We start from the raw sequence: 19,225 nt of genomic DNA, 5'->3' as shown, positions 1-19,225 counted from the left end.
GGCATGGGCAAGGGAGGGGCTGTGTAAGGCCAGGGGATGGGGAGGTCCCAGCTGTGATCTCTGAGCAGAGGGCACAAGCAGTGCCAGGTGGCAGGTCCCAACTCTGATCACCCTGACTCTTCAGAAATGGAACCAGAATGCACCCTCGTGTCCAGACGCAGAGGCACCACTCTGTGACAAGGTGACCAGGCCCCACATCTCCTGCTTCCCCAAATCTTTGCCTACTGTTCCTTGCATTAGGGCTGCATTAGGGCCAGGCCAGTCCCCGTATGCCAGCTCACATTACTTCAGGGCTCACTATTTGCTCCACTGGGAATCTTCAGAGAGAGTTTGTCCACAACTCCCTTGACCATTCCTGGTCAGGGTGAAGGTGGTATCTCTTACACAAAATCCTCTTAGAGTTCAGAATCCAGTCCAGAGCAGTGATACATCTGCATGGGCACACAGCCCCTGCTATGCAGGATGCTGGAACTTTCCTCTAATGAGGCTTCTCGGATTTCCAGAGTTATCTTCCCCTGAGTTCTGCACAGCACTGAGGACATGGGGACAAAATTACAAACAGAGCTTCTTGGACAAAGGGATTTGGAGACAGACCACCCTTTGGGTTGGGCACAGCTTGAGCCTCTGCAACTTGTGTCCAGCATGTTCAAGATAGAACATTATTCGTGAACCCCCCATGACTACAGGCATGGGTTTTTCCTCCCCAAGGTCCCCTCGACCCAGATTTTTGTCAAACTTCCCACATGTGATTGGAGGAGAGTTGGTGCTGAGGGGAATGATGCCCCTGAGCTCACAGGTCCTGTGGCCCTGGGACGGGTCACAAGACTTTGCATCAGTGTGCGGCCTGGTTGGATGTGGCAGTTGGGTGACTGAGGGAGTGACAGCCCAGGCAGACAGCACAGGGAGGGGTATCCCACATCCCAGTGGCCTTGAGCTCCGTGGGGGCAGCCCTGAGGCTGAGGTCCCAGGATGAATGGAATGATCAGGCTCAGACACTGAATGGTGCCAAGACATGCTCAGAGACTGAGCTGCTCATGGGGACGGACACTCCCCCTGGGTATACTGAGCATCAGGCTCACCCCAGAGGAACAGGCTCAGTGCACATCCAGGCTGTCCTGGTGACAGGACCCCAGTCACACTAGATGTCACCAGTGTTTCTTGTTGAAGAAGCTTCTGTCTCCCAGAGATTGAGGCTCTGAGAATGGCTGACTGAGGACAAGATGGCTCTGGAGGGATTCAGAAGCCTGGAAACTGCAGCATCCAGGATGCTATTCACTCAGGCAGATGAAAGAACTGTGTGTTTGTGTGTGTGTGTGTGTGTCTGTGTGTGTGTATGAAAGAGAGAGAGAGAGAGGGAGAGAGAGAGAGAGAAAGATAGAGAGACAGACAGGCAGAGGGAGAAGCAGGCTCCATACAGGGAGCCTGACTGGATCCCAGGACTCCAGGGTCCCACCCTGGGTTGAAGGAGGGGCTAAAACCCTGAACCACAGGGGATGACTTGAAAAGTTTGTTAGCCAAGAGGACTGCTGTGAGAGCAAACGCTTAACAATCCACTGAATCAGGAGTCTAGGACCTGTTGAGTGACAAGAAATCTGTCCATTCCTTATCTCCGCAGACACTACACCTACCTCTCTAGGGTTTCCAGGTGTCATGGAGCGCAGGACAGGGGTGAGACCCAGCCTCTTCCTTCTTACCCCACAACTCAGCCACACCCAAAGTCCCCTGAGTTTCTCTGGTGTTCACCAGGAGTGAGAAAACATACTGCTGTGAGTTTTGTGTCTGTGTGTGTGAAGAAACGATACAGCCTGGGACTGTTTCTATGGTAGAAAATGTTTCTGTGGTGGATCTACTTTCCACAGAATTCTTCAGAATGAAAGTCTGGAGCCCAAGAAAAAAAATGACTTATCTTAAAATATGCAGCAAACCTTTGTCGATGGATTCCTCCATGATTCCCCATGAGTGAGGGCATCGGATAATTCTGAAGTAGGTAAAAATCATTACATCCATGTGCAAATACCTAAAAGTAGATAAACACATCCTTTTCAAGAAATGTAATAATTTTACTTTCATATTAAATACAATGGAGTAGGGAGTGCATCTAGGAGGTTCAGGTCATTGAGCATCAACTTTTGTTTTTGCTCATGTCCTAATCCCAGGATAGTGAGCTCGAGCCCTGCACAGAGCTCTACACTGAGCCCAGAGTCTGCTTGAGCCTCCTTCCCTCCTCTGCCTGCCCACAACCCCCCAATGCATGCCCTCTCTATATATAAAAATAAACAAACCTCTAAAAATATTAAGACTGACTAGGAGTGCTGGGTTAAAAAAAATGGAGCCTAGATCTTAGAGCAGGAACGAGAATGTCAGGAGATTCTTGCAACTCTATTTTCTTATCAATCTCCTCCAAGAGTTGGACCCCTCAGACTAGAAACTACAGCAAGATCATTTCTGGTTTTCTCTGAAATCCTGAGGTGGAGACATAGCTCAGACCTGAGGAGCCAGAGGGAGAGACCAAAGCCAAAGGACAGAGGAACAGAGGGGAGAAGAGAAGAGAGGGGGTGTTGTCGGGCATAGCCAGCAGGATCTGGTCCAAGTTCCCATGGAGATGGTTCTGAGAGAGGAGACTGTGTCTGTGACCAGCGTTATGGTCAGTGTATCCCCTGTGGATATAACAGTAGTGACACAAGGTCACACTCTACAGAATGAGATGATAGAACTGAGTGTGGAAGAATGTTTGGAGTCTGCACGTTCAGGTGGAGCACGGTGTTTCATCCTGTTCATCTTCTCCATATTGAGAGGGGAGGTGCCTTGGGCTCTTTTACATTATATGTCTGTGTCTCCTGGAATGTTCCAATTTCTCTTGGTCTATGCGCTTTACTGGAATGTTTCTGTTTCCTGTGGAAGCATAGATCATCGTGCAGCAGAGCCCACCCTGCTCAGTCTCTCCAGATAAGTTTCTTCCTGAATGGGGGTTCAGAGACAAGATCCTTGGGTCCAGAGATTTGTCTCACTCCCCCCTTATCTGAGACCCTGTGAGTATCTTGTCAAGGAGGACAAGCTGACAAAGTCTGTGGAAGAAAGTCAGGCTGTAGCCTGGAAGCTCAGTCAAGGCTGTGCTAGCTCACAACTCAGGGTTTCTGCCAGAGAGCTTGTCCTATATTAACTCCCATTTTGCTTCTCTTCACTCCACAAAAGGTAAATTCTACATTCACAACAGCCTCATAGGCAAAGGGTTTTGCATCAAATGATCAGATTCCTCCTCCCTAGACATCCAAGCCATACTCCTCCACCCAGGACTATTGCAAACCTCCACTGTGTACCAGAGGAGAGGAGGCCACAAGCAGGCACTGGGGGATCAGGAACAGGACCCCAGAGGATGACCATGGTCCTGAGTGGTGTCAGCTGTAGGAAGTCACATCCACAGGACTACTTCAACCAGTGTCCCTGGAGCAGAGTCAGCGTTTTTACAACATTTCAGGACCCCAAAACCCCCATTCCTAACCACAACTCTGATGTCACAACTGAGGGTCAAGTCCACAGCTATGGGCCATGAATTCCTCTTGGGCCTGGCTCTCACCCAGCATCCCCACAGCCTAGTGTCTCATACCTGGGATTCAATGAGCCTTGGCCTGTTCTGAGAGCAGAGGCCTGGTAGAGAAGAGGAGGTTTCTGCTCTGACAGCTGGAAGGGAAGAGTCCACCCTGAGTAGGACTTTCAAACTGCTGGGATTGTCATTTGTTCTGAATATTAAATTAATAAAAGTAGACGTTCTATGGGAAGAGAAAAGGACCACCATGACAACAGGATCTAATTTTTCTTTTATTTGTGTATTTTTTATTGGAGTTCGATTTGCCAACATATACCACAATAACACCCAGTGCTCATCCTGTGAACTGCCCCCCTCAGTGCCTGTCCTCCAGTCACCCCCAACCCCCACCCACCTCCCTTTTCAACACCACTTTTTCGTTTCCCAGAGTTAGGAGTCTCTCATGTTCTGTCTCCCTGTCTGGTATTTCCCACTCATTTTCTCTCCTGTCCCCTATAACCCCATTTACTATTTTACATTCCCAAATGAATGAGATCATATCATGTTTCTCCTTCTCTAGTTGACTTCCTTCACTCACCATAATACCCTTCAGTTCCATCCACATCGAAGCAAATGGTGGGTATTTGCCATTTCTAATGGCTGAGGAATATTCCATTGTATACATAGACCACAGCTTCTTTAGCCATTCATCTTTCAATGGACACTGAGGCTAATTTTTCAATTTGGATCACTAACAATATTTCTGTATCTATTTCTTCTCAGTTTTTATTTCTTCTGTGTCTTCAGAAATGTGTAAATAGAAAACTAGGAGGAAGGATATTGTGACCCAAAATCTACTTCCAGGAAAATTAGTGTGTATTCAAGTTATCTTAAATTGGGAGACAAAGTCCAAGGCCATAGGCAGGCTGAGGTGTTGCCCCTCATCCTCTTCTGTGTGTGCCCTTGTGACCAGGACCACTGAGCCAGATTGTAGAGTAAGAGTCATTCTTATCCTCACCCTGCAGCCCAGAGATGAGCAGAGGCGCTGCTTTGGCTGAGGTGTCTTCAGATCCAGAACAGGGCTGGGGATTTTGAGCCCTGGTGCTTATCTGAGTCTGAGTAGAAACTCAGGAGATATGGGGGGAAGGGGACTCCCTGGCTTCTGTTGGAACCAGTATATGTAGCAGCCGCCAACAATGAAGCCACTGCTCATGGTTCATGTGAGTCTGGCTGTTGTTCCTGGAGATGCAGAGGGAGGTGGGGGAACAGCTGGGCCATCCCTGGCTGGGACAGGGAAACTGTAAATACACAAACTCCCAGGAGGTGGGGAAGTTTTGGTGGTAGTTTCCAGGGGATGTTAATATCGAAGAAGGTCCCCCAGAAGACAGATGATGTCCCTTCCTGGGAAGAAAGACAAGAAATGGAGGAGGAGAGGAGTCCAGGCAATGTTGACAAATCCCCTGTCCCAAGAATGGAGCTGCACTCTGTTAAGCTTGTCTAATTCTCCCTACAGTCTCCTGGCAAATGACAGTGCACTTTATGCAAATTGTCACCCCTTCCAGTCTCTCTCTGACTCCATCTGGTCAGTAATTCAGGAAAACAGGGGACAGAGGATGCTGAAGGCAGGGACTGCTCAGAGTGGACATAGGAAAGATGGAGGGAGCATCTGTGGGAAACGCTCAAGACCCTGCCCAGGAGACTCTGCCAGGCCCTTAGGGAACCAGGCTGTTGGGTCTCACCAGGGGCCCAGAGTGCAGCTCGGCCTCTGCCCAGCTGTGAGGTCAGGGGGGCTCCCCCAGGTGGGAGGGTCCCCTTGCAGGGCCCAGGGGATGCACATTGCCCTTTGCTGATTACATGTCCCTTTCAGGGTCCTCAGTGTCCTGAAGGTAACATCCAGAGCTGTGATCCCAGCACTCACCAGTGACCTGAAGGACTGGGTGGAGCACCCTGCATGGTCTGCTGTAAAGAACATGGATACAGCGTCTGTGATTTGAGAGCTTCCCACATGGAGGGAAGAGTCCTCACAAAATAAGCACTCCTGTGAGAGGGGGAATGTCTACAAAACATAAATCCTGCAAAAGACTGAGCCTATCCTAACCCATGGAACATTTAGGGAGCTCCTCTTGGGACGGCCTTTCATATTAATCTCAAGAGAGGAGTGGCGGTGTTCTGCACAAAGAGTCATCGAAGAAAATATTAAAATATTAAAACAATGCATAAAGATCTTCAAACCATGTTGGGAGGTGGTGATTTAACAAAAGCATCACCACCTGGTGAACCTGTGGCCCCGGGGGATAGGAGGGGGGACAGAACAGGGCAGGACTGAAGATAACCAGGTGTCAGGGCAGAGCACCTGAAGCAGGAGCACAGCCGGAGGGGATGCTGGTGGCTGTGGTCCCAGGAGAAGGCGGGGAGGGAAGCGGGAAAGAGGACTGTGTGAACTGGGGTCTCTGCTATGCCAGGCCCTTCAGAGTGCTGCTGTCACTGCAGGGGAGCCTCAGGTAGGGAGAGGCTTCTCTGAGCATGTAGGAGTAGAAGATCTAGGGAAGGAGCACAAACACTGAATTCCTAGCTCAGAAATGGGAGACCCTGACCTTGAGCGTCAGGATCAGTGCCCATAGCCTGAGGCAGGTATGCAGCCCTGGTGAGCAGGCCCTGTGGTGTATGTGTCGTGTAGGGGGACAGGAGCCTAGATTGGTACCCTGGACCCCTTCCCTGGGTACGGGACAGGGGACAGATGTCCAGGAGGCAGCGTCCCTCAGTCCAGGCTGGCTCAGGGGGCCTTCCCTGCATCATCCCTGCAGTGTGTGGTGATGTTAGTCTTCCCCTCTGCTCCAGGTCCCCAGAGGTGAGCCAGGTGTCAATGATAAGACATATGCCCCTCCTCGTCTCCCACATAAAAATGTTCCAGGAGGGTTGAGGCCAGTGACCATGTGTTGGGGGTTTGCAGACCTTTACAGCCCAGCAGAATGAGGAGTCACGGAGGAACATGACCTGAATGTCCAAGGTCAGGCTGCAGTGCCCGGGATATGGGGGTCATGAAGAAATGGGGTGGAGAACCCCAACCTCTGCCTTGAAATGCACAGCCCCAGGATCCCAGCCACAGGGCAGCAGAGCTTGGGGATCTTTCTCAACCTTTCAGCCCCCAGAGGGAGGAAAGTATCATCTTGGTCACTGCTCCCCACTCCCAGGTCCTCTCCTGGTGCCTGTAATGTAACCCCTCTGAGCTCAGGGTTTCTGAGGCTGACAGCAGGTGGGACCTGGGCCCAGACTCAGGCAAGGGATGCACAGCATCCCATGGAGCTGAGGGACAGGCTTCCAGGCTCCTGCTGCCCCAGTCCTGGTCCACACTGGCTGAGATGAGGGAAGAGGATTGCAGAGCAGAGCCCTCTGCCTCCAGTGCTGTGGGTCCCCAAACCTTGTGCATGGAGGACAGGCCACACCCAGGTCCCACCCACCCTCCTGAGGCTGCACCTAATGACTCCAAATGGCTCAGAACCCCCTGCTGTGGCTCCTTCTGGGAGACTGTCTCCTACTGTCCCCACTGCTCCACTGCTTCTCCAGGATTAGAGTGAGGCTTGGGGTCAGGACCATCCCCAGGGCAGGGAGCACATGGACAAAGACATCAGGGATGCTGCCCCCATGGACTCCAAGGTGGGTCCTCGAGGCCTGGTCTCTGTCTCTCTCTGTCTCTGTCTCTCACCCCAGCTCCTCTGTCAGCTGAGCCTCTGTCCACTCTCCTGGGGGGGGGAGGATACAAGCTCGCTCTGTCTCTACGATGACCTCTGTCTGTGGCCCCAGGTGTGTGCTGTAATTTGCAGGTTTATAAATAATCAACCATTAGTTTTCAAACTATCCAGTGTTATAGCTGTATCCAGTGTCCTAGGGCAATCGTCTCCAGAACCATAAGGGCGGGTCCGATCTCCACACTTGCTATGGAGAGGTTGAGACTCTCACAACACAGGACCTTCTGTTCCTGAAGGGACAACGATGTCTACCATCACCTATGACCTTGGACGTTACGGTTCAATTCCAGGCCCGTCCCTGACACATGACAAGGACTGAGCCCTCAGCCCAGGGGACACACTCTGTCATCCTAAGGGGCTCACGTGCAGTTTCCTTGCTCCCTTTTCAAATTTCCTGTTCACACTCCCTGAGGTCTCCACCTTCCTGTCCTCCCCCTTTGGGGACAAGGGTCACACCTCCTTGGAGAAGTGGATGAGATGATATTCCCTGTGAGCTGTCATGGACCCCAGACTTCTAGAAGACATTCTCTGCCTGCATGAAGGAGCTGTCACTCTGGGGTACAGTTTACTGAGCTGTGACAACACAGCACTGGGGTGCCGCTGCCTTCACAGTGCCATGTAGGAGAGTGACATCACCTCGAATAGAGTCACCTAACACACTCCCCCTCCTCCTTCCTCAACCTGCTGTCAATCACTGGCCTCCTTGCCACCTCTAGATACCCACATCTTCCAAATTACAATGAAATTCCCATGACGTGGAATTTAGCCTTTTATGTGTTATTCATCCTGAAGAAATATGCAGTTAATATTCATGCATGTTTTTGAACTTAAGAACTTATTTCTTTATTTTTTTAAATTTATTTTTTATTGGTGTTCAATTTACTAACATAGAGAATAACCCCCAGTGCCCGTCACCCATTCACTCCCACCCCCCGCCCTCCTCCCCTTCTACCACCCCTAGTTCCTTTCCCAGAGTTAGCAGTCTTTACATTCTGTCTCCCTTTCTATTTCCCACACATATCTTCTCCCTTCCCTTATATTCCCTTTCACTATTATTTATATTCCCCCAAATGAATGAGAACATATAATGTTTGTCCTTCTCTGACTGACTTACTTAACTCAGCATAATACCCTCCAGTTCCATCCACGTTGAAGCAAATGGTGGGTATTTGTCATTTCTAATAGCTGAGTAATATTCCATTGTATACATAAACCACATCTTCTTTATCCATTCATCTTTCGTTGGACACCGAGGCTCCTTCCACAGTTTGGCTATCGTGGCCATTGCTGCTATAAACATTGGGGTGCAGGTGTCCCGGCGTTTCATTGCATTTGTATCTTTGGGGTAAATCCCCAACAGTGCAATTACTGGGTCGTAGGGCAGGTATATTTTTAACTGTTTGAGGAACCTCCACACAGTTTTCCAGAGTGGCTGCACCAGTTCACATTCCCACCAACAGTGTATGAGGGTTCCCTTTTCTCCGCATCCTCTCCAACATTTGTTGTTTCCTGCCTTGTTAATTTTCCCCATTCTTACTGGTGTGAGGTGGTATCTCATCCTGAAGAAATATGCAGTTAATATTCATGCATGTTTTTGAACTTAAGAACTTATTTCTTTAAATGTTGACTACTATCACACTCTACGACTATACATCAGGTTGGAGTAAATCTTCGTTACTTCAAGTCTGGATATTTCATAAAAAGCTGGTATAAAAATCAGTGTGTATATTTTTTATTGCTTTCAGGGGTGCTAATTATGAATAAAGTTTCCATAAACATTCACGTGGGAATTTTTCTCTAGAAAGCTTTTTTTTTACCTTTTATATTTCTGAGTGTGGCATTGATTTATGTGTTCCTTGCAATCATCAAATAATAAGAAGAAATCATCACCTAGTTGAAGATAAGGCAATAATGTTGCCAGCTGTAAAAAAAGCTGACATGTGCATCAGCAGAACAGGGATGGGGATGAAGGACCATGATAGCTTCGTGGCCTAAGAGTGTTTCTTTTACTGAGAAATCAGAAGATGACAAGTGAATGTACTCTAGCCTAAAAGAACCAGTCCCTGATCCCAAAGGCAAAACTTTCTCATTCCTTTGACACCCTCTGTGCACAATGGGCTACTCTGAGATACTCTGAGGTCAGAGATGATGAAGCAGGTGCCATTTCCAGGAGGTCCCCAAGATGCACCTGTGTTCAGGGCATCAACTGAAGAATGAGCAGAAACCCAGGGGAATCCTAAGCAGGCAGCTGCTGGGGCGCTCACTCACTTTGCAGATGGGTAAGTGGGTTTTTGTCTCACTTCCCCACACGCCTGGAGTACTGTGCCACCACTGAGACTGCTGTCATAGGATGAGCAGTAATAATCGGCTTCATCTTCAGCCTGGAGCCCAGAGATGGTCAGGGTTTCTGTGCTGCCTGACCTGGAGCCAGAGAATCGATCAGGGACCCCCGAGGGTCGGCTACTACTATGATAGATGAGGGTTCTGGGGCCTGTTCCTGGGAGCTGCTGGTACCAGCCCACATAATTGCCATAACCAACATTGGAGCTGCTTCCAGTGCAGGAGATGGTGACCCTCTGGCCCAGGGACCCAGACACTGAGGCCGGCTGAGTCAGCACAGACTGGGCCCAGGACCCTGCAAGAAGGAGAGAATAGATAGGGTGATGCTGGAGTCTGGATTGCATATGTCCTCCCAGGGCCCCTCGCCCTGTCCCACATCCAGTCACCTGCGCAGTGAGCGAGGAGGGTGAGCATGAGAGGGGACCAGCCCATGGTGGAGGTCATCACGGATCCTGTCTTCAGTGGCCCCTCAGCTGAGCAGAGCCTCCCCTCATCTCTCCCTTCTCCTCTTCATCCTCTGAGAGGGAGGGGCTCTTCCATGCAAATGAGACCCCGGCTCTCTGACCCCTCCCTGGTTCTGGGTCAGTTCCCTCTGCCTGAGCATGTCAGGGGGGGTGGGCAGAGGAGGGGCTTGGAGCTGGTGTACGGTTCAGGAGGTCCCAGCTGTGAGCCCTGAGCAGAGGTCACAGTCAGTGCCAGGTGGTGTTCCCAGCTCTGATCCAGCCTGAGCCCTCAGTAATAAGTCTCAACTGTGTTCTGGCATCCTGACACCACCTCACCCTGCATGACATGGGGATCAGTTGGCCATGGGACACAGGTCCTGTCTCCAGAGCTCTGACCACTCTCCTCCTATGATCTGGACGAGTCTCCCCACATGTGGTCTCCCCTGAATGTGGCATAGATTTTAGGCTACACTCTCATTTCTTGGTGTGAGGGACGCCTGGGTCACTCAGGGGTTAAGTGTCTGTCTTTGGCTCAGGGTATGATCCTGGAGTCCTGGGATCAAACCCCCCATCAGGCTCTGTGCAGGGAGCCTGCTTCTCCCTCTGCCTATGTCACTGCCTCTCTCTCCATCTCTGTGTTTCTACCACAAATCCCTTGGATTTTCATGACTGAGGTGGTGTCTACACCAATTTGTCTGACATCACTGTCACATCCAGTGGAATGAAGGGTCGCCGTGTACAAGTGGCCTCCTCTACACAGGATGCTTAGAACTTCCTCCTATATGATGACCCTGGTTGCAGCCCTCTCCTTCTCTCAATTTCCTGAAATACTGAAGACCCAGGGAGCTAGATTTTCCAGGTTGTGTGTGGAAGGCCTCGTGTGCTTTCCTGGAAAGGTTACACACTGAACATCGTTGTCATCTTTCACTGTTTTCACCTTTTTTTAAATTTTTTTAAATTTATTTATGATTGTCAGAGAGAGAGAGAGAGAGAGAGAGAGAGGCAGAGACATAGGCAGAGGGAGAAGCAGACTCCATGCACTGGGAGCCTGACGTGGGATTCGATCCCGGGTCTCCAAGATCGCGCCCTGGGCCAAAGGCAGGCGCTAAACCGCTGCGCCACCCAGGGATCTCTTCACCTGTTTTAAACATTAGTTCTCCCCACCCCTTGGGCAAGAACTCCTTCCTAGAGTCTGTCCTCCCCGCATATGGACACAGGTCTGCAGGAGCCCTGCCATTTGAGGTTGTCTGTGTGCCACTGACCTCAGAGCACAAGAGGCAGACCTGCAGGGTGTTTTAGCAGGAAGATGTGACAGCTGGAGAATTTCTGGCAAGAATCCAGAGGAAGAGATTGCGTATTGGTCACTCCCTAGACCAACTGTACACATAAATTGGATGAATGTTCTTTTTTTCCGTATCATTATTTTTAAATTTTTTTTTTAATTTTTTTATTTATTTATGATAGTCACACACAGAGAGAGAGAGAGGCAGAGACACAGGCAGAGGGAGAAGCAGGCTCCATGCACCGGGAGCCCGACATGGGATTCGATCCCGGGTCTCCAGGATCACGCCCTGGGCCAAAGGCAGGCGCTAAACCGCTGCGCCACCCAGGGATCCCCGTATCATTATTTTTAATATCCAACATTTATAATATGAGGACCAGGGCTTTCTCCTCAACTCAAGTTTATAAATTTTCAGCTGGCTTGTGAAATCAATAGGGATACTTCTTGTCTAATTTGGTTTCTGGGAAGACTTCATTCAGATCCTCAATGGTCATCTGATCAAATGGAATGATGTTCTTTATCATCTCCAGCTCTTTTTCATATTCTTCAATCCTGGCCTTTGAGAGGGATAAAAACTCAGCACAGCTTTTCACATCTTCTTTATCCTCAGCATCCACCTGGACAGTGTATTTATCCTCTGGTACAGGAAACTTCAGGGCATTAAACTTCTTCTCAAAGTCACCTACCAAGCCAGCCTTTGCCACATTGGCCTTGTAGTAAACCCAGTCGGTAGCAGGTGGTTTCTCAGGAAGAGTAGCCAACCTGGAGGTAAGCATCTCATTCCAGGATTTCAGGGAGTTGGCAATGGCCTTCTGGTTTCAGGGTATGATCTCCACAAAAGCTACCCAATGGTTTTTAGAGCAAGTTTTCGCCCAGCCATCTTGAGATCCTTCACCGATCTCATCTGCCCACAGTCCTGAATGTTCTTTTTAAGAAAATCTTCTCAATGTGCATTGACTAAGACTCAATGATGATGTCACTGTGAAGACACAGGCAGAATTACGAGTATATTGTTCACAGATCTGTGCGGACTGCATGGAAAATAATGATGGAAGTGGCATTGAAAATCTCAGTGCAGTTGCACTTGGTGGCTCAGTGATTGAGCATCTACCTTTGGCTCAGGTCATTATTCCAGGGTACTGGGACCAAGACCTGCATCAGGCCCCCTGCAAGGGCCCTGCTTCACCCTCTGACTCTGTCTCTGCCTCTCTCTATGTGTCTAATGAATAAATAAATAAAACTTTTTTTAAAAAAAGAATGACTTTGTCTTTCATTTAAATAGACATTTAGAAACATTTTATAGAATCATTTGTCTCTTTTTTTAACCTTATGATTACATCATGGGTCTGTTCATGCAGGCAGGAAAATCTGAAGGGGTGCCCATGAGTCCCCATGAGGACCCTTGTTGTATGAATTTCACAGCTATCTGAGTGACCTGCATTGGCCGAGGTGTCTTTGAAGCCAGAGTAGTGGCTGGGGACACTGGGGCCCTGGTGAGTCTCAGTAGACCATCAGCAGGTACTCAGGAGGCCTCCTGGCTGCTGGAACCAGCATATGGCCACCGCTGCAGCCACTGCTCAGTGTGCAGGTGAGTCTGGCTATTGATCCCAGGGATTCAGAGACGGAGGGCAGCTGGGTCAGCACAGGCAGGGATGGGGAACCTGCAGACACATTCACGGGTGATGGATCAGAGGCCAGACTGAATTTTCTCAAATCTCTAAGCTAGACCAGCAGACGTAGGCTGACAGTGGCTCCGTGTCCCTGAGGTCACTCCTGACCTGTGCACTGACAGAGTTGAATGAACATTAAAGATCACAAGTCAGGGTGACAAAGTCCCTGGTCCCCTCCATGGGCTGGGCTGCCCCACGCCTCCTCTTCTACTCCCCCCTCTGCCAGAAGGGCTGTCCATGCACATAGGCTCCACCCACTCACTGCCCAGCCCCTCCCTGGGCCTTGATCCTGGAGCTTTGCTCACACCACACACTGAGGAGAATGGGGTTGGCTTCAGTCCTGGGAGAGCCCTGGGGGGAAGCATCTGCTGGCACCACACACAAGTCCCTGCTCAGGGTCCAGGCCTGAGAGGACACAGCTGCTGAGCTCTCATCAGGGAGCAAGGGACCAGCACACAGGCCCAGGCACCCTGAGTGAAGGATCCTCACAGAGCAGCCCTGTACGGACCACAGGGCAGTCCCTCAGCGCCCCCTCCTGGTCACAGGGCACTCACCTCAGCAAGGCCCAAAGCCCTGAGAGCCCAGCTGGTTTCCAGGGCTCACCAGTTCCCTCCCCATTGGCATGGCCAGGTCTGACTCTCAGAATGGGTTCCATCTCTTGGGCATTAGAGACATGAGTTCCACATGTTCTCACAGAAATGTATTTGTGTTTTAAACTCCTGTTTTTGTCATTTTTGTGTATTTTTTTTGGACTTCTATTTGCCAACATATAGTATGACACCCAGTGCTCATCTGTCAAGTGCCCCCCTCATTGGCCATCACCCAGTCACCCCGTTACCCCACCCACCTCCTCTTCCATACTCCTTGTTCGTTTTGTACCAACATATTTGGTGTATCAGTGACAAATCCGAGAAGCACAGTGTGTTCACAGATGAGCACTAGTGTGGCTCCCATCAGGCCATATTGTATTAGAATACAGTCTACACTATAGGGACATATTCAAACCCTCATTCATTGTCTCCATCATTCATGTCTCCCTATACAGATTCTTTTCTTTTATGGACAAACCTCATTTTTTTCATATGTTTTGCTGTGGAATCCACTCAGTAGGATTGTGTTGAAATATGGAAATTATATATACTACCAAAGATGGCGGAAGAGTAGTGTCCCCAAGTCACCTGTTCCCACCAACTTACCTAGATAACGTTCAAATCATCCTGAAAATCTATGAATTCGGCCTGAGATGTAAAGAGACAACAGGGGATCCCTGGTTGGCGCAGCGGTTTAGCGCCTGCCTTTGGCCCAGGGCGCGATCCTGGAGTACCGGGATCGAATCCCACATCGGGCTCCCGGTGCATGGAGCCTGCTTCTCCCTCTGCCTGTGTCTCTGCCTCTCTCTCTCTCTCTCTGTGACTATCATAATAAATTAAAAAAAATTTAAAAAATAAATAAATAAATAAATAAATAAATAAATAAATAAATAAATAAGAGACAACAGCTGGAATGCTACGGTGAGGAGAGTTCACACTTCTATAAAGGTAGGAAAACGGAAAAAAAGAAATAAAGAAACTAAAAGCATCCAAGGGGAGAGGCCCTGAGGAGCTGGGCTGAGGCCGCAGCGAGCACCCCCAGGTCAGGAGAGCCCTGTCAGAGGAGCAGGAGCTGCACCAAACTTCCCGGATGGACAGGCGCCCACAAGGATTCAGAGTATGACCCCAGGAGGGCGGGGATGCCCTCAGGCTCCCGGGGGTACGAAAAAGCCCCTGCCCAGGGGAGAGCCCCGCACCCTGTGGCTGAGCTCTCTAAAGGGCTGCAGCATGCCCCGTGGCCTGGGAGCAGCTCGGAGGGGCTCGGGCGGAGGCTCCGCAGAGAGGGGGCTGCACGGCCGTGAGCCCGATTCCAGCAGTGCAGGCCTGGGAGCCCAGGGCGCCGGGGACACAGCCCAGGATCCGGCCTCCATCCGGGACAGGCGGAGGTGGGAAGGCCCAGGCAGGACAGCGAGGACACCTGCCGCTGGGGGTCCCAAGCTGAGCAGGTCAGGGGCCCCGCCCCAGAGCATCCAGTCCCCTGCAGACTGGCAGATGCAGTAGTTACTGCGGGAGCTGACTCTAGGGCTGGGGAGCTGGCCACCACCACTGCTATTGTTCCTTCTGTCACCTTGTGCCACGGACAGAGCAGGGCTGCCGGGGAAGAGGGACCTCACAGGATAAACAGCTCCCACTGAGACGACCTGGCAGGGGGCAGGACAGCTCCCCAAGTGCACAAACCTGAGAGTCAGCACAACAGGCCCCTCCCCTAGAACCAGCTAGAAGGACAGGGGAAGAGCAAGTTTTTTATTTTTTATTTTTTGTCAAATGATCCTTTGTTAAAATATTTTTCTTTGTAGTCACCTCGCTGGGCATTCCACTGCATAACTATTGATGTCATCTATGATGTCATGAGGGTTACGGCAACCAACATTGCAGCCCACAGACCGGGCAGTGCCCAGGATCTCTTTAATGGTTCCAGAGAGTTCTCTGGCTAGAGATCGATGTCACGTCTGTCAGGCAATATTGACAAACTCATCAAAAGTGATATTTCCACTGTGGTTAATGTTTTTCTGCTGCTTTCTGTCTCTTGGTGGTTCCTTGAGGGCTTTGATAATCAGGGCAGAGGCAGAAGGTATCACTTCAATCTGGGCCTGTCTGTTCTGAATGATCAGTTTCACTGTAATCCTTAGACCCTTCCAATAACCGGCTGTCTTGACGATGTCATAACCAACCTTTTTTGGAGACAGACCCGGCAGTCGATCTTCAGGGCCAGGGCAGACATGGCACCGACCTCGCCACCGGTGCACCTCAAGAACATGACGTTGATCTCATTGGGATCGAACTTAGGCGGCATGGTGGAGGCAGCTGGTGTCGGATGACCCTGGATTCAGGAGGACCAAAGACAGTTGCACCTTTGCCTCCTCTGAGCCTAAAGCCAAAAGCAGAAGAGCAAGTTCTTGACCAAGCAGTGCTGGAAACAACAGGGGAAATCAGGGGACTTCCAGTATACAGAACAGGGGATACCCCTCCTTGTTTTGTTTTGTTTTTTGTTTTTTTGTTTGTTTGTTTCTGTTTGGTTTGGTTTGTTTTGGTATGGTTTTTTGTTCTTTATTTGTTATACCTTATTTTTTTTCCATTCCATTTTCCAGTATAACTTGATTTTAGCCACTCTGCACTGAGCAAAATGACTAGAAGGAAGAACTCACCACAAAAGAATCAGAAACAGTACTCTCTCCCACAGAGTTACAGAATTTGTATTTTTTTTAAATTTTTTTATTGGAGTTCAATTTGCCACCATATAGCATAACACCCAGTGCTCATCTGAAGTACCCCCCTCAGTGCCAATCACCAAGTCAACTCAAACCCCTGCCCAAATCCCTTCCACTACCCCTTGTTCATTTCCCAGAGTTAGGTATCTCTCATGTTTTGTCACCCTCACTGATATTTTCACTCATTTTCTCGCCAAATTACAGAATTTGTATTACAATTCGACGTCAGAAAGCCAATTCAGAACCACAATTATAAAGCTAGTAGTGGCTCTGGAAATAAAAGCATAAAGCATAAAGCATTTAATCAGGCCGAAATTAAAAATCAATTAAATGAGATGCAATCCAAACTGGAGGTCCTAACAACAAGGGTTAAAGACGTAGAAGAACAAGTGAATGACATAGAAGACAAGCTGATGCCAAGGAAGGAAGTTGAGGAAAAAAGAGAAAACCAATAAAAAGATCATGAGGAAAGGTTAAGGGAAATAAATGACAGCCTCAACAGGAAAAATCTACATTTAATTGGGGTTCCAGAGGGTGACGAAAAGGATAGAGGAGCAGAAGGTGTCTTTGAACAAAACGTAGATGAGAACTTCCCTAACATTGGGAGGGAAACAGGCATTCAGATCCAGGAGATAGAAAGATTCCCCCTAAAATCAAAAAAATATCCATTCATCTTTCGTTGGAAAATAAGGGAAGGGAGAAGAAATGTGTGGGAAATATCAGAAAGGGAGACAGAACATAAAGACTGCTAACTCTGGGAAACGAACTAGGGGTGGTAGAAGGGGAGGAGGGCGGGGGGTGGGAGTGAATGGGTGACGGGCACTGGGGGTTATTCTGTATGTTAGTAAATTGAACACCAATAAAAAAATAAATTAAAAAAAAAAAAAAAAATTCAACACCTTGACATTCAATAGGGAAACTTGCAAATTCCAAAGATAAAGGAAAAATCCTTAAAGCAGCAAGAAATAAGAAATCCCTAAACTTTATGGGGAGAAGTATTAGGTTAACAGAAGACCTTTCCACAGAGACCGGGCAAGCCAGAAAGGGCTGGCAGGATATATTCAGGGTCCTATATGAGAAGAACATGCAGCCAAGAATACTTTATCCAGCAAGACTCACACTCAGAATAGAAGGAGAGATAAAGAGCTTCCAAGATAGGCAGGACCTGAAAGAATATGTGACCACCAAACCAGCTCTGCAAGAAATATTAAGGGGGACTCTGTAAAAGAAAGAGGAAGTCCAAGGGAACATTCCACAAAAACAGGGACTGAATAAGCATCATGATGACACTAAATTCATATCTTTCAATAGTAACCCTGAACGTGAATGGGCTTAATGACCCCATCAAAAGGCGCAGGGATTCAGACTGGATAAAAAAGCAGGACACATCTATTTGCTGTCTACAAGAGACTCATTGTAGACATAAGGACACCTGCAGCCTGAAAAGAAAGGTTGGAGAACCATTTACCGTTCAAATGATCCTCAAAAAAAGCAGGGGTTGCCATCCTTTATCAAATAAACTAAAGTTTATTCCAAAGACTGTAGTAAGAGAGGAAGAGGGACACGATATCATACTTAAAGGATATATCCAACAAGAGGACTTAAATATCATGCATATTTATGCCCCGAATGTGAGAGCTGCCAAGTATATCAATCAATTAACAACCAAAGTTAAGACATACTTAGATAATAAATCACTTATACTTGGTGTCTTGAACACAACGCTTTCTAGAATCGACACATATTCTAAGTACAACATCTGGCCTGCCAGGTCTCTGTGGAGAGGTCTGCTGTTACCCTAATACTCCTCCCCATAAAAGTCAGGGATTTCTTGTCTCTTGCTGCTTTAAGGATCATCTCTTTATCTTTGGAATTTGCAAGCTTCACTATTAAATGTCGAGGTGTTGAACGGTTTTCATTGATTTTAGGGGGGATCTCTCTATTTCCTGGATCTGAATGCCTGTTTCCCTTCCCAGATTCGGAAAGTTTTCAGCTAGAATTTGTTCAAATACATATTCTGGCCCTCTGTCCCTTTCGGCACCCTCGGGAACCCCAATTAAACGTAGGTTTTTCTTTCTCAGGCTGTCGTTTATTTCCCTTAATCTATCCTCATGGTCTTTTAATTGTTTGTCTCTTTTTTCCTCAGTTTCCCTCTTTGCTATCAACTTGTCTTCTATGTCACTCACTCGTTCTTCCACCTCGTTAACCCTCGTCGTTAGGACTTCTAGTTTGGATTGCATCTCATTCAATTGATTTTTAATTTCTGCCTGATTAGCTCTAAATTCTGCAGTCATGAAGTCTCTTGAGTCCTTTATACTTTTTTCTAGAGCCACCAGTAGCTGTATAATAGTGCTTCTGAACTGGCTTTCTGACATTGAATTGTAATCCAGATTTTGTAACTCTGTGGGAGAGAGGACTGTTTCTGATTCTTTCTTTTGAGGTGCGGTTTTCCTTCTAGTCATTTTGCTCAGTGCAGAGTGGCCTAAAGCAAGTTGTATTGGGAAAAAGAGAAAAAGAGAGGAGAGAAAGAAGGAAAGAAAAGAGAAAGAGAAAAAAAAGGGAAGAAAAAAAAGGAAAAAAAAAAGAAGAAAAAGAGAAAGAAAAAGAAAGGAGGAAAAAAGGGGGTGGGGGAAGGAAACAAATCAAAAAGCAAAACAAAACAAAGCAAAACAAAAAAAAAGAACCACGGGGGAGTATCTTCTGATTCTATGTACTTTAAGTCCCTTGGCTTCTCCTGGAAGTAGTCAGTCTAGCTGGCCTTCTGGGGGAGGGGCCTGTTGTGCTGATTTTCAGGTGTTAGCAGTTGGGGGAGCTGCTGTGCCCCTGCCTTGTGCAGGGCTCAGGGGGGGTTGTTTACCCCATGAGGCCGCAGGAGGAACAGCCCCAGTGGCGGGGCCAGCTCTGGAAACCTGGATTCAGCTCC

General features: G+C 48.6%; 1 pseudogene; it reads right to left on the bottom strand.

Moving 5' to 3' along the window:
* Nucleotides 1-15,390: 15,390 nt before the first annotated feature.
* Nucleotides 15,391-15,887, bottom strand: LOC140619019 (large ribosomal subunit protein uL11-like; annotated as a pseudogene).
* Between the last annotated feature and the right edge of the window lie 3,338 nt (nt 15,888-19,225).

Source organism: Canis lupus, chromosome 27 (assembly GCF_048164855.1).
Source record: "Canis lupus baileyi chromosome 27, mCanLup2.hap1, whole genome shotgun sequence".
Taxonomy (NCBI): Eukaryota; Metazoa; Chordata; class Mammalia; order Carnivora; family Canidae; genus Canis; species Canis lupus.
This window is presented reverse-complemented; position numbering and strand designations above follow the sequence as displayed.